The following is a 13,712-nucleotide window of genomic DNA, read 5'->3' as shown; positions in this document are numbered from 1 at the left end:
AGGCTTTGATAAATGCTGTCCATTTCCACCGTGGAATAACTTGGACACACAGGTTCCCTCTCCTTCCTGTGGCACCAGGAACTGGAGCCTGCTCTCTGTGGCTGTGAAGTTGTGCAGTTACTGTTTATGGTGCTGCTGCGTGTTGGCTTTGTATGAGCATTCTTATCCAATGTGCTCCTTCAGCTCTACTTTTACCTCTCTGACATAAATACTGAGATTTGGCATTCAAAGCACCATAAACTCCAAGGCAAGCCTGAAGTTTCCCGTGTGTTTTGGAGGAGTGTGGGTGTACACCCCATTCCCTGGCTCTTCTGCACCCCCACAGGGTTTCTGGGTTTCTCTGTGTCATTCTTCTGACTACAGACCTTGAGGTCTTGATTTTTCTCCTCCTACCTTGATTGTTCAGTGCTGACAATGCTGGAGACCACACTTAGAGCAGCCACAGCTTGTTCATTTATTTTTTAATCGGTGACTTCTTTGAAGATCGCTTACTAACAACCATCACAGAAACAACCTTCTAGCATTACTGCTGAATTTGGAAGTCCTCTGTGTTGCTAGCTGCTCAGCTATCTTCAGACCTGTATGTTTGGGTTTATTTCTTTTTTCTTTTTCTCTCCTTGAGTCCAACCATGGTTTGCATATTGCTTTTATTCTCCACTTCATTAATTTATTTATTTATTTTCATTTTAGCTCAGAGACATCAAACACTGACAGCATTTTTTGATATATGTATTCCCTGCTTTCCTGCCCCCTGTAGCCTGAAGGCAGCCTAAGTTCATAACTAAACTATGGCAAGATGGGAAAAGAGAACTGTTTGCTCTGTGAACTCAGCAGCATTAACAATTAACTATGCCTCTGTTTATTTATTTTTAATGAGGGAAGAAGGAGAAAAATTAATAACATCTGTCCGTCATCTGCATTGATATCTGGGTTTTATGGAGATGGGAAGCTAGAGAAGAGAAAGCAAGATGCAGCCATTGCTTTCTGTGATCTTTTCCACCTGTAGTCCTGAAGAGAGGATTCTAGAATGTATTTCACCCCACTCCAGCTTTTTCTCCCCACTCCCCTGGCCTTGCCTTACCACCAAATTTAAAGAGAAGGAGGAGGGAATAGAAAGATGAAGCAGATCCCAATCCACCATCCTTCTCCCCATTGCAGCCTTTCCTCTTCCCTTCCTGGCAGAAGAATGCTGCTTTCTTGCTTTTGGGGTTTCTCAGTTGCTAGGAATTCAAAATATTTGTGGCTTTTTAAAAAATAATTTTGGAAATTGCGTCAGTGCTGAGGCCTTGGGGCTGGAAATGCCAAGTGTTACCTAAGTGGAATATTTGGCAGCCCAGCATGGCACTGTGTGATGGGTGATGAACTTGGGGCAAGAGGAGCCAAGTGCCAAGGGTAGCAGAGCCTCCAGCCATTCCTGAGTCAGCGTCAGGCAGACGAGCAGTGTCCTGATTGCAGAGGGGCGGCTGCTGCTGCTCGAGGTAACATTTGTCCTTCACAAGAAGCAGCCCACACACAGATCTTGGTGGCAGAGGGAACCCAAAGACTACATGGAGAGGTGAGCAGAAACATTAGCCTGGTAGGAAGAAAAGGGATTCTTGAAGAAGGGCAAAAGCTGAGGGAAACCCAACTGGTCTTAACCTGTCATGCTTCTTCCTTTTAAGCCCGATGTTTGCCACAGGAATCTGGCCAAACACAATTACTGTTTGTTTGGGTTTTTTTCTTTTTACCTGTATGAAACTGTCCTATCTAGCAGATTCAGAAATGAATGATGAGCACAGCCAGGAAACAGGGAGCCTTTACATAGGAGTCTGAAGACAAAGAACTCCTCACTGGGAAATAAGTGGAAAAAACCCAAGGAGTGATCTCTCCCTCACATGGGCATAACAGGCAACTCTGTGGAGTAACACAGAAACCAAGGGAATCCTGCCATCTCTAGGGAAAGCTTAAAATGTTAAAATTCCTGTTTTCTTTGGCATGTGAAGGAAATATTGTTTGTTGTTTTAAAACCAATATTCCGGTAATGCCAGCAGAAGAATTTACACATCACATGTACAGTACTGAGGAGTGTAGTGTTTGTGCACGTGATATCTATGAGAAAGATGGGTTTGAATATGTCCTAGCCATCTACTGTAAATACTTAAAGTTTGTTAAAGTAGCACTCTTTACAATACGTTGATCATTTGGCTATTTTGTTTCCCTTCTTCAATTTGAATACCTGCTGTCAGCAGAAATTACTCTCCTCAGGTCATCGTGAAGAGCCCCTTTATTCTCTAAGGAAAAAAATCTTACATTGTCAAGAAATTCTACCCAAGCAGAAGGGAGACTGTCTTTCTTTTCTTCCCCCTGCTCTCCCCACATCAACTGTCCTTGCAAACAGCTACTCTGTAGTTCATGCAATGGTCTGACTACTTTGTTCCTCAGCATTGCCTGGTATTCTGAGAAAGTTTGGCTAAACCTGCACAGAATTAGTCACTTTCAGTGGTGGAAAAATGTTCAAGGATATACTCATAGATATTGCTAAGTACTGTTTTGCAACAATATATATGAAGGAATTCTCCTGTTGCCATCATAATGCCCTACAACTGACACTGGGCTGCTTCAGTGCAGTTGTTCATACATAGCTCTGGGGAAATTTTTATGGCCTGTGTTGCAAGTTTCTCAAAATCCAAACCAGAAATTCACTCTGTTGGTTCAGTTCGGTCCCCAATGGCTTGCTTCATTCTGTTTCCAAGGACTTGGGGGTCCAGGGTCCCGTTTCCTTCTGTCCAGATACAGAGCTCAAATATGATGCATGTAGGACAGCTATGCTTCTCTGGATGCCTTGAAGAACACAAGTGTAACTCAGACTTGAAGGAGATGAGAGATGTCCTGCTCTGATCCCTTCTACCATTCCAGGGCTTTGCTTAGTGGAATGCTGATGTGGCCAAAGTTTTCTGCCCTACTTCTTCCTCTAGGCAAACTCCCTTCTCCACTCTCCCTTTTATGAATTAGGGACAGATACCTGGACTGCATAGACTTTTCTTGATTAATATGACTACCTGACATCCTCTTCCTCACCTCTCTGTTTTCTTTTGAAACCTATTTATTTCTTGTTCACATCTAGTAAGTGCAGACTGAGCTTTTGAAATCCTGGATAAAGAAGGAACTCTGATTTCTTCCTTTTATCCTGCAAGGACAGCCAAGAAAGGGGGAGGCTTTAGCTGACCACCCAGCTACAAGGGGAATAGTATGTCAGATGGGCACATCACCAAAGCCAAGCAGAAAGAATTAAAAAGCTGCAGCAGGTTTGGTGATCTGAGGCAGGGACATAGGTGAGAAAGGAGTTGCAGTTAAGGGGCAGTGTGTGTATGGGGTGGGGGTTAGCTGGAAGACAATTTTGGAGCAGGATAGAGGATTGGGGGTGAGGGGAGGAGTGAGAAGAGGGTGGTAAGAGGGTCCAGGTTGGGTTGCAGGGTCAGGACTGAGAGTTTTAAACAGGAGAGGGCTTAATGAGGAGATGCTCTTGAATGGGAGAGACTGAGGTCACTGTGGTTAACTTATGGGACATCTAAGGGGAAGTGTGGTATTTGACACAAGAGTGGTGAGGAGGGATTTGGGATCAGGGGAAAGCTGGAAGGAAAGGAGTTGATGAGGACAAAAGAAGGACTTGCAGACTGAACAATGCAGTTAGGTCATTTGAGCTCTTAGTGGGTCACTGCAGTGCAGGGAGGAGAGATATGACATCTGGATCAGAGGAGGGAACGTACTGGGGACTTGGAGTGTGAGTCAGAAGCAGGATAGGTCAGAAGAATGCTCAAGACCACAGAGACCTTTGACTCAGGAGGGACTGTGATTACCAACCGGCTAGTCTTGTCCCTACTCCACCCTTCTCACTCCGACACCTCGAAGCAGGACTCAGGAACAAGAAACACCCAGACCCACTTTCTTGCCTCTCTGCTCTGCCCTTTACACCTGCTCAGACCAGGAGGAGCCAGCTGTGAAACCCTCCCTCCACCTTCACTTTCTCTCCTATTCCCTCACTGTAGAGGTGGCACACCAAGCAACACAGCAGAAACTTAAACTCACATAGTCCAATGTTCTTGGTGCTTCCCATTCCCTGAAAGGTGAATGTTTGATCTTGGGCTGCTTCTTTCAGGTAAACTTGGGCTTTAAATCACATGTTCAAACATGTAGAGCCCAGTTCAGAATTCTAACAATGGCCTTGATCATGATTTCTTGTTTCTAAATATAAACTGTGGTAGTGGGAGATAAGAACAACTCCATCCATGTTTCTGTGCATTCCCATACTGTTTGCTGTTACTGCCGGTGCAACACTACATTGAACCAGCTACGCTTCTATTCTCAGATTAAATGTCCGTTATTTAAAAAGTCTGAGTATGTTTTAATGAATCTGTAAAATGAATTCTACAGAAATTACTAAACGGCATACGAAATGCAGTAATTGCAAACATGACCTACTAATTTACTATCAGGTAGTGTGAGAGATTATCCTCCTGTCCTTGCAAAAAAATTGTTCTAAAAAAAAATTATATGCATGTAACAACCAGAAAAGAGCACTATGCATTGTTTTAAATGAACCTGTGATTTGTTAGGAACATTTACTAAAAATTGGATAGGAAGAAATGTCAGTGTCTGTGCATGCTCTGGCAAGCATAAACTCATCTTGAAAAACAGTGTTTCTCTTGTCAGAGGACAAGACAGTTCCCAGGTATGTTGTACCTTCAGAGGCTGCTGTGACTGTATCCTTAGGCTAGTTTTAATATTACAGTCTGTTTCAATTAGGTTTCACGTTTCAATACTGGCAATTTTAAATAGATAGTTTGTAAAAGTAGAGCAAGAAAGTGAACAAAACATGGAATGTTTTATTCCAGAAGCTTTAGCCTGAGAATGTAGCCTGTAGGCAGGAAGCTGAGGAGTTGTCCATGTTGTATAAAGGGAAATTCAAACTCCCAGGCAGAATGTTGATTAAAAACTACTGAGATGCATTTACATAACCTCAGTAAAGCACATGTGCAGGTAAAGTAATATAAAAAATATTGCAAACTTTTTTTTTCCAGGGCCTAGTACACAAAAATAAAGGTTTGCCTTCAGGTGGTATGCGATTACTAGATACGGACTAGGAAATTCTCTGGTGGGACTCAATTAATACAGCAGCCTGAGGTCCATCGTGTTGATCTTCACAATATTTTTCTAACAAAATGTTAAGTTTCGTATATCCTCTTGGCCTTGATTACTTGCCCTAACTGGTGCTATGTTGAATAAAATGGCATCCAGGACTGAAAAAAATTGAAGGTGGCATTGTACTCAATATCCGTGACATACAGGTTAACTTCCTAAAGAACTCAGGCAAGACACCTGCTATTTGTTTTTTTGTTGTTGTTATTTCTTGTACAGTAAAGAGCAAAACTATGGATGTTATGTCACTTAGAATGGAGAATTTTATCTAATCAATGTAGTGGTAAATAAAATTAAGGAAAGCCAAACAACTTTACTTGCAGACGGATTTCAAGACTTATTAGTCCATCTTCAAGGAATGTCTTCTTCTCTACTAAGGACATTCAAGCTCATTTTTTTTTACTAAATCCATTTCCTGCATTCAGCTCTGTGTCATGTAGTATAACATGGTACATTGATCTTCTGTTGCCTTTTTATAGAATCTTCCAATTCAAGATCTTAACATCTTTTGTGTTAGTATAGGAATCTTCTGTGTTTCCAGAGTCCTACAGCAAGCTGTTGCCAGAATCCAGAACAAGAGACTGAAGCTCTTGATCCAACATATTGTTCCATTTACCTTCCAAATACTTGAAAAACAATCATGCTCAGCTTTGCAGGTAGGTGAATGCTCAAAGTCAGGGCCCCGAGAGTCGCATGAAAACACTCACTGGCTTCATGTGTCCTAATCTCCTGAGAAATACCTACTTGGAACTTTTGGAATAGCAGATAGAAGTGAAAACACACATCAGTAAGATAATAAACATCTCTGCTCTAGTGTGAAATGTGGATTGGGAAATATCTCCACTTCTTTTTATATTTCTCATTTTAAGTTTCTGCAAAGTAAAACATGGGAAAAGTTAAGCTTTTATTGTCAAATTGGGTTCTGATATGCACAAACATGACTTTCACTGCCCTTTTGAGGGGGGCTATGGACTTCACTGAATACAGCACAGAATAGCATAGACTTGGAATGGGAAAGTTAAGTAACTAAAAGGGACATCAAGATATTTATTACCAAGTCAGAAGTACGTGATGAGCAAAAAATGGCCAGTTATCTTAACACTGGGGTGTGGAATAGATAAAGACAGTAAAAAACATAAATCATCAGAATCAACGCAACATCACAAAGCCAAAGAAAGAGGATAAAGGTCAACAAAACCAAGGATGTCAGGAAAGCAAAAAAAGACATGACAAAAAAATGGCTGAAGACTGTGAAGGCAAAGTGGGACTTTTATAACCATGTCAGGAAGAAAAGGTCTGTGAGAAACTGCTTACGCCAAGGGGAAGTTGTTCACGTATGTGCTAGATAGTGCTGAGAAACACAGCAGTTTCTTCACCTCAGCATTCACCAGGAAGAAAGGCAAGAAACCTGTCAGAACCAAAAATACCTGTTTGTAAAGCCCAAAATGGAAAATTCCTGAACACTAAGTCTGCCCACTACAGCTGACAGAAGAGTAAAATGGCATAATAGAAAGGTCCCAGGGCAGCTGTCATCCCCTCTTGCTCCCCAAAAAGGTAAAGATGGCAAGCAGTGACCGGAGGACTGGCAAGAGCCAACTACAGTATCTGTACTGTTGCAGTACACTGTGGGTCATACCCAAAGAGCAGCTCTCCTCTGCTTCCATGCATAGTGTGTATGAATTTTGGTTTTGCTTTCATTAGTGTGTGTGTGCGTGGAAAGCCTTTGGATTTAACTTTAATTGAAGTCCTCCTCCTGCTTGCTTTCTTTATGATCTCTCTTTAAGATGTTTGCTTATTCTTACTCAGGCAGTACAGTGTGCTCAGAAAATGTTGATTTTTAGTTTCAGGGCCCGTATCCCCATTTGTCTAGGCTCTGTGCTTACCCAAAAGCTTTGGGGCTCATATAAACAAGGTCATGTTACATTTATGAATAAAACCATGCATGACTAACTTGTTCATCTGATGGGAGAAAATAAGGTGACACTCGAGGCTGCAAAGCTCATAGGTACAAATTGAACAAGGTTAATGAAATTGCACAGGGCAAGAGAGTTTATTACTACAGCTGCTCCTGGACCATCACCCATGAAGAACATCATAACAGAATACTCTGTTTAACTATGGGATGGGTATGGTTCAGGCAGGCACAAAGAGAACTTTTTTCTTCTGCTTGTGCTCTAACCCTGATTTGGAGGAAGCCTGGGTAGGCACTAGCACAGAGGCAACCAATTATTGAGAAGGTGATGCTGCGATCACCAGCCCCTTCTTTTTGGCAGGAGATAAGGCAAAGGTATTAAAATTCCCATTAGCATGATACATGCAGCACATGCTTCTGGTCACTGGATAACTTCCCCCTGACCAAATCTAAAGTCTACTAAATCTGTAAGCTACTTAATTGCATGACTTACTGAAAATATCCACATTATTTCATAAATGAGCTAGTCTATCTTTAGTTCCTAATTAACTCTCTGGTGAACAAGGCCAATCTCAAAGAAAGAGGCCTAGTGGACTCCTTGTCTGCTTTCTGAATGTCTTTTTCCTGGAAATTAGATCAAGATCCTTCAACTCTTGTAATCTAAATTGCTGCTCTCTGACACTTTGGCAATTGAGAAGGGCAAGATTCAAAACAGCATCTTGGAGGTGAAAGGCTACATATCCTGTCAGTGGGAAAACTTTCATCTCCAAAAGCAAAGGTATTTGACATCAGGAAAAGCCTTTGTGAAGTCCACCATAACAACAGAAAAGTATTCACCTTGATTTAAAGCATTCTTTTTATGGTGAAATCTAAAAATGGAGCAAGACAGGGTTATAACTTAAATGCAGGAACTGTGACAAGTAATAACTTATATGAGGAAACGGAGGTGCCACAGGGACTCTGTTCCAAGGCAAACTTGTCTTGTGAAAAGAATATGAAGTAATGGTCAAATAAACCAGGGATTTTTTTAATTGTGTTTTTAATATTGCCTTTAAAAAAAAAAATAGCAGAAGTACAGGAGTGCCTGACATTCAAGAAAGGGTTGCTTGTGATTAATATACTGAGGAAACTGCTGAACAGTTTATCCCCATGAAAGTACTATCTCTAGGATGTTGCTAAGATCAGGAAAAATGTGGATTACTGATTACCTTGCCTGTGAATCAAACCTGCAGGAATGCAGGAAGGAAAATCTAATATAGTTAATCCTCTTTGACTTAGGACATTTTCTGAATTTTTGCTCTTGAAACAATTCACTTTCAATGAAGAGTTACTGGTTTAGTTCTGTTTGGTTTTTCCCTTGTGTGCTTTTCTCTTGTAGAACAATAAGAACTCCACTAAATTGCAGTCTGGTAAGGATTTCTCTCAAGAAGTCTGAACTGCTGCAGCTTAAACACTGAGGAGCCTGAGAAGAGAAACAAAATGCGTCCTTCCCAGTACTACTTGGTTGGTACCAAACAACTGCACAGCTGTTTTCCCATCCTTTCTACTAGGCTACAGCAGTAGTTGGGATGTTGTATGTGCCCAAGAGGAGGTCAGGCATTTTGCTGAGCTTTGCTTTTTTGACTCTGAAATTGTGGCCTTCCTGCTCCATTCACGAGAGATGATTGGGAGTTCCTGGAGCAATTTTCCAAATAAAAGACGCTTTTTTTTTTGGCAATCAAAATATATTCCAAGAATGTTTCAGCGGAAGATTTTTCCTGTAGTGTGGTAATTCCAATCAGTGTGCTGAGGGAGACTTTCAAATAAGCAGAGGCTAGTTAGAGACAGGCTGCATCACGGTGTCTCATGAGGTGACCCAGTAGCACTAGTGTAGAGGTCACAGTCTCTGGTAAAGCTGCGCTTCGAAATCAAGCGCTTGCTCTGAGTCAAGCAGGGCTGGGATTTGAATGAGAGATCCTTCTTAGTTTATTGTCTTTCTTTTCTAATGTAAATGTCTTAATTATTTCAAGGCAATTCTTCCACTCTCTTTCCACCAAAAATAACCTTATCTTCCATTTAAAAAATACTGAGTTTGTGCCTGTAAGGAAAATGAAAACTTCTCAAAGATCAAAAGTTTCATTTTTTTCACTAAGCTCTACTGCAGTGTTACAGATGTGGAGCAGGAGATCAATGTTTGTGTCTCTAAGTTTGCTCCTGAATCTTCATCCCAACAGATGGTTAATTTATTAATTGTAGGTATTTTGAAATGAAGTAATAATGCCATCAGAACACCATGAACAGCCTTTACCCTACTCTTCTATTTGGACCCTAGTACTTTCCCTAGGGTTGGTCTCACCATATGTAGCACACTCTGAAGAAATGAGCTGAACATGAAAACCTCCATGCTTTGACAACTTGTGTGTGGGACAGCATCACCCCTCTGCAGGTTTAGGGGTTGCTTTCAATCGAAAAGTCCCCAAACATTCCGTTCTCCCTATTTTGTAGCTCTGAAAAAGTAAAGTATTTGTTGCAACTTGCCTTGAAGTTTGAGAAGCATTTACTCTTCAGCAAGTTGCTAGTGCAGGTTCTACACCAGGCGTGTCAAACTCATTTTCATTGGTTACTCCTACATTTATATAGTCCTAACATTACATTTGACCTTTTGAAGGCAACCACGAGGCTGATGTGGCCCCGGTGAAAATGAGTTTTGCACCCCTGATCTACACAATTGCTGCTCCTTAGGGCATCTGCCCCACCTACCCACCACCATGAGCAGCTTGACTCCAGGGCTGCCCTGCAGGCACGTGTGCGCTGGTGGACACAGGAGCCCTGGAAACGCTTCCTCTCCCATGTAACGCCTTTTTGCTACCACCTAGTGGGCGTAAGCAGATGTGATAAAACAGACTAGTGGAGAGGTGGATGTCAGTAACAGGGAAAGAATGTGGAGAACTGTGTGCAGACATTTTCCCTGAATTTCTTTGCTGTAAGATTTTGCTTTGCTGTTCCTGGGACCTGATCCCAATGCTGTTACTGTTGGGCCATGGTTCCGTGCTGGAAGACCAAGGTAAGAGCAGTGTTGGGCCCGTATCTGAGATCTGCCTGCCATGATGTTACAGCTCCTTCACCCGGTGCTCCTAGGTGCCCGATGCTTGTGTTTAGCTGCTTTGGGGTGATGCATGCTATAAAACTGCCTAAGATCCCAGAAGGTCCACAACACTGTTTATAGTGAAGGAAAGACCACAGCTGTCTTCTGACACTGCACTGAGTTTCATCCAGAGATCAGAGGAACCTTTGCTTAATGTCCTAGGCCTTGACATGAAAGCCACATTTCAGGAGATGGCAGTCAGCAATAGCAAAACACCATAGCAACTTGTCTGAAGGCCACAGAACTGTATGTCAAGTCAAGAACCTTGATTTATATGCTCTGAAATGTGGCCCTTGGCCTAAAGAGATTACTATCTATTAAATGGAGAGAATACTTTTGTCTTAAACTGTATACATACATCAACACTGTAAGTGAAATAAAGAAACGGTTACAATGAAGCATCTAAGTCTGGTTAGATGGAAGTGGCCTTGGAAGTGTTATGGCCCTGCTAAGAGTTGAGGAGGGGACAGGAGGACCGAGGCTGTGATCTTTGAACGTGGCTTTTCTGCAGTCAGCCAAGACTGAAGAACACAAAACATAGAATGAAGAACAGTCGTGGCTTCCAAGACCACTTCCATCTAACCAGACTTAGATGCTTCATTGTAACCGTTTCTTTATTTCACTTACAGTGAATGAAGCCAAGACTGAAGAACACAAAACATAGAATGAAGAACAACAGGAGAGCGTATCAACCCCCTTGTGAAGCAAGGTTGAGGTGGAGTATGACAACCAAAGACAGACCCAAATCGTGATGTGTCTGGAGACATGGTACAAGTTCTGCCTGCAGGTAACAATGCATAGTAAATACAAGCATAGAGCAGATACCATTTTGTTCATTGTCTTACATTTTTTTTTCAGGAATAAAAATAAACAAACACTGAATTGAGACAATCAGATGGATCCTAGCACTAGGCCTGTACCTTCCATGAGGAATATTGGGCCAGACACTTGCTAATGTATATGTATGCAGCGCTAGTGATTTTTATGCACCAGCCAATGCTCACTGAGAACCTAGTGAGTTCTGTTTTGTTTATTCATCATTGGTTTTGTTGTTTTACAATAAATCTGGGCAATATCAGGGAGCAAAAGCAATGCTAGGATAATTATGTGTTTGTCTCAAGAAAAATTCTATTCTTTCATGTATATGATCAGTATTTACTATGCACTGATCTACTTAACATCACTTTTGTTCAAGAAAGTGAATGAGCATTTACACCCAATGTTTTAAAACCATTACCAGCAGAAAATATTATTTTAATGGATACATGAGAATTTTTCCCGGGAGGAGTGGGGGAGTGGTGGTGGAAGATGACAAAATTTCCTCTGGATAGAAAAAGCAATAGTTGTGAAACCTGAAATTAAACTCCAAAATCCATTTACTGAAACAGATATTAAATATACAGGAAGACTTGATCCATTTTTGGCTCAATGCACCACATAAAGTTTCTAAAGAAAAGGATTTTCTTGGCATTTGTCCAGAGTTCTGTTTTCAGTATCCCACAGTCTGGAGGCGCTGATGCTTTTGTGTAGATTACAATAACATAAATCAAATGTATTTCACTCTGTTCATGTGTGAGTGAATTAAAAACAACTTGAGATCTATCAGATCAGTTCTGCAGCAAATAAGTCCATGCCTATAAATGCATCATTAAATGTATATGTGATTTTACTTTTAGTTTTCCGTTGATCCCAGAAACACAAACAAATGCCCATCTCAGAAGGGGCAACAGGAATTAGAGAAAGAGGGAGTGTATACTCATCCGATGTAACGTAAATTGTGCTTCAGTCCCTGATCCTGGAACTAAATCCCTTCAGGACCCTGTAGTCGATCCACAAATATGTCTTTGGGAGATCAGTTTCAGAAGTGGCTGCGTCTGCAGCAGGGAAATGGAGGTGTCATCTCAACTTATTTTGTGCAGTTTTCCAGTGTCAGCTGTATGCATTACAGAAGTGAAGATTAAAGCTTTCTAGCTCTTGGGCTTGTCAGTCAGAGAGTGGGTTTTAGAAACATATGTTGCAATTCAGTCTGCATGTGATAGAAACCACTTTTATTGAAAGAGAAGGTATATTTTGAAAGTTCAATCTTATCTCACAGAAGCAGATGGCATAGATTTAAAATTTCAGTTCTATTTAGATCTCAAAAGATAAACTAATCAGTGGAATATTACAGTCATTTACAAAACTATAAAATAGAAATAAATCACAAGGCAGTCACAGCCCTTCTAAAATGAATTTAAAATTATGAACCAAATATTCTGGCAGCTTTTTTCCAGGCAAGGTAAAACTACTGAGATTAATACAGACATCTTTAAGGTAATAATCTAAAATGACAGTAGAGGGTGCTATCATTTCTCCTTCGATTCATGGTGTCATGACTCATGGTGTGTGGCTCTCTTAGCCCTCGAGTTGTTACTTTCAAGAATCTTCAAAAAAACCCAAATTCTGAAATTCATTAGAAGTTATCCAAAAGGGAGTTAGAGACCATGGACGGAGGAAGAAAGTATACACTGGTATGTATTTAAGGCTAGAATTCAACTTCCAAATGTGAAGGTTCTGCAACAAGCACTTCAATTTTGCAAAACTAAAACGTAGAGAGTTTTGCTGTTGTCTGTTTCTCTTTTCTCTAGAAACATAAATGTCAGACCTTTTAATCTCTAATATTTCTCCCTCATTACTTCATACCTTATCTGCTACAGACCGTTGCCCTTACTGAACTGCTCAAAAAGAAATGATAAAATAATATTGCTAAATGTTTGCAATGTCCTGCCTGTGAAAGACACTTAGTTAACCTTTGGAAGAACTGACAAAAGAAGGTATTGCATCCTTTGCTGCCCTCTGAGATAAACAAATGTTACAGAAACAGTCCTGGAGTCTTTTCTGCCATCTGAAATCTCTACTTAACCAGTACTTATGACTCATGGTTTCCTTGGATTTGGGTTTTCCCTGCCTTCCTTTTGAAGCTTGATTGCTCAAAGCATGGTCTGTGGGGCCCTGGTCAAGCAAAGTATGTAACCTCTGGTCCAGTTTGACTGAAGTGAATAGATAGCCCAGGCGTAAGGTCGTATGCTGAACTTGCTGCTGAGGGTGCAATGCTGAGTGTCCTTCAGGATAAGCCCAAAAATACCAAAACACAGCCCATAGTTTCTAAACTTACTAGAAGCACTAGAGTACTCTTCATTCTCTTATTGCTCTAAAACCAGCCAGACCCAGTTTTGAACTTGTCCTAAATAAGTTGTACATAAACATGCATAAGGTACAAAATTTGTGGGAAATACGGTATAATAAACAGAATTAATTTCCTGGATCTGTCATGGTTAAAAAGTAAAAGTTCCTAAGTTGTTCTTGTGTTGTTTTTAAGGGAAATGATGTGAAGCAATTTTGTGTGAGGCCTGCAGGTCTCATCAAGCAGATGGCAAGGTATGAGCTCAGTTTTGTTCATCAGAAGATATAATCTCAAAACCATTGTAGTTCTGGCAAATTTCTCACTGACTTCCGTAGCAG

Source organism: Nesoenas mayeri (genome assembly GCF_963082525.1).
Source record: "Nesoenas mayeri genome assembly, chromosome: 3".
Classification (NCBI taxonomy): Eukaryota; Metazoa; Chordata; class Aves; order Columbiformes; family Columbidae; genus Nesoenas; species Nesoenas mayeri.
This window is presented reverse-complemented; position numbering follows the sequence as displayed.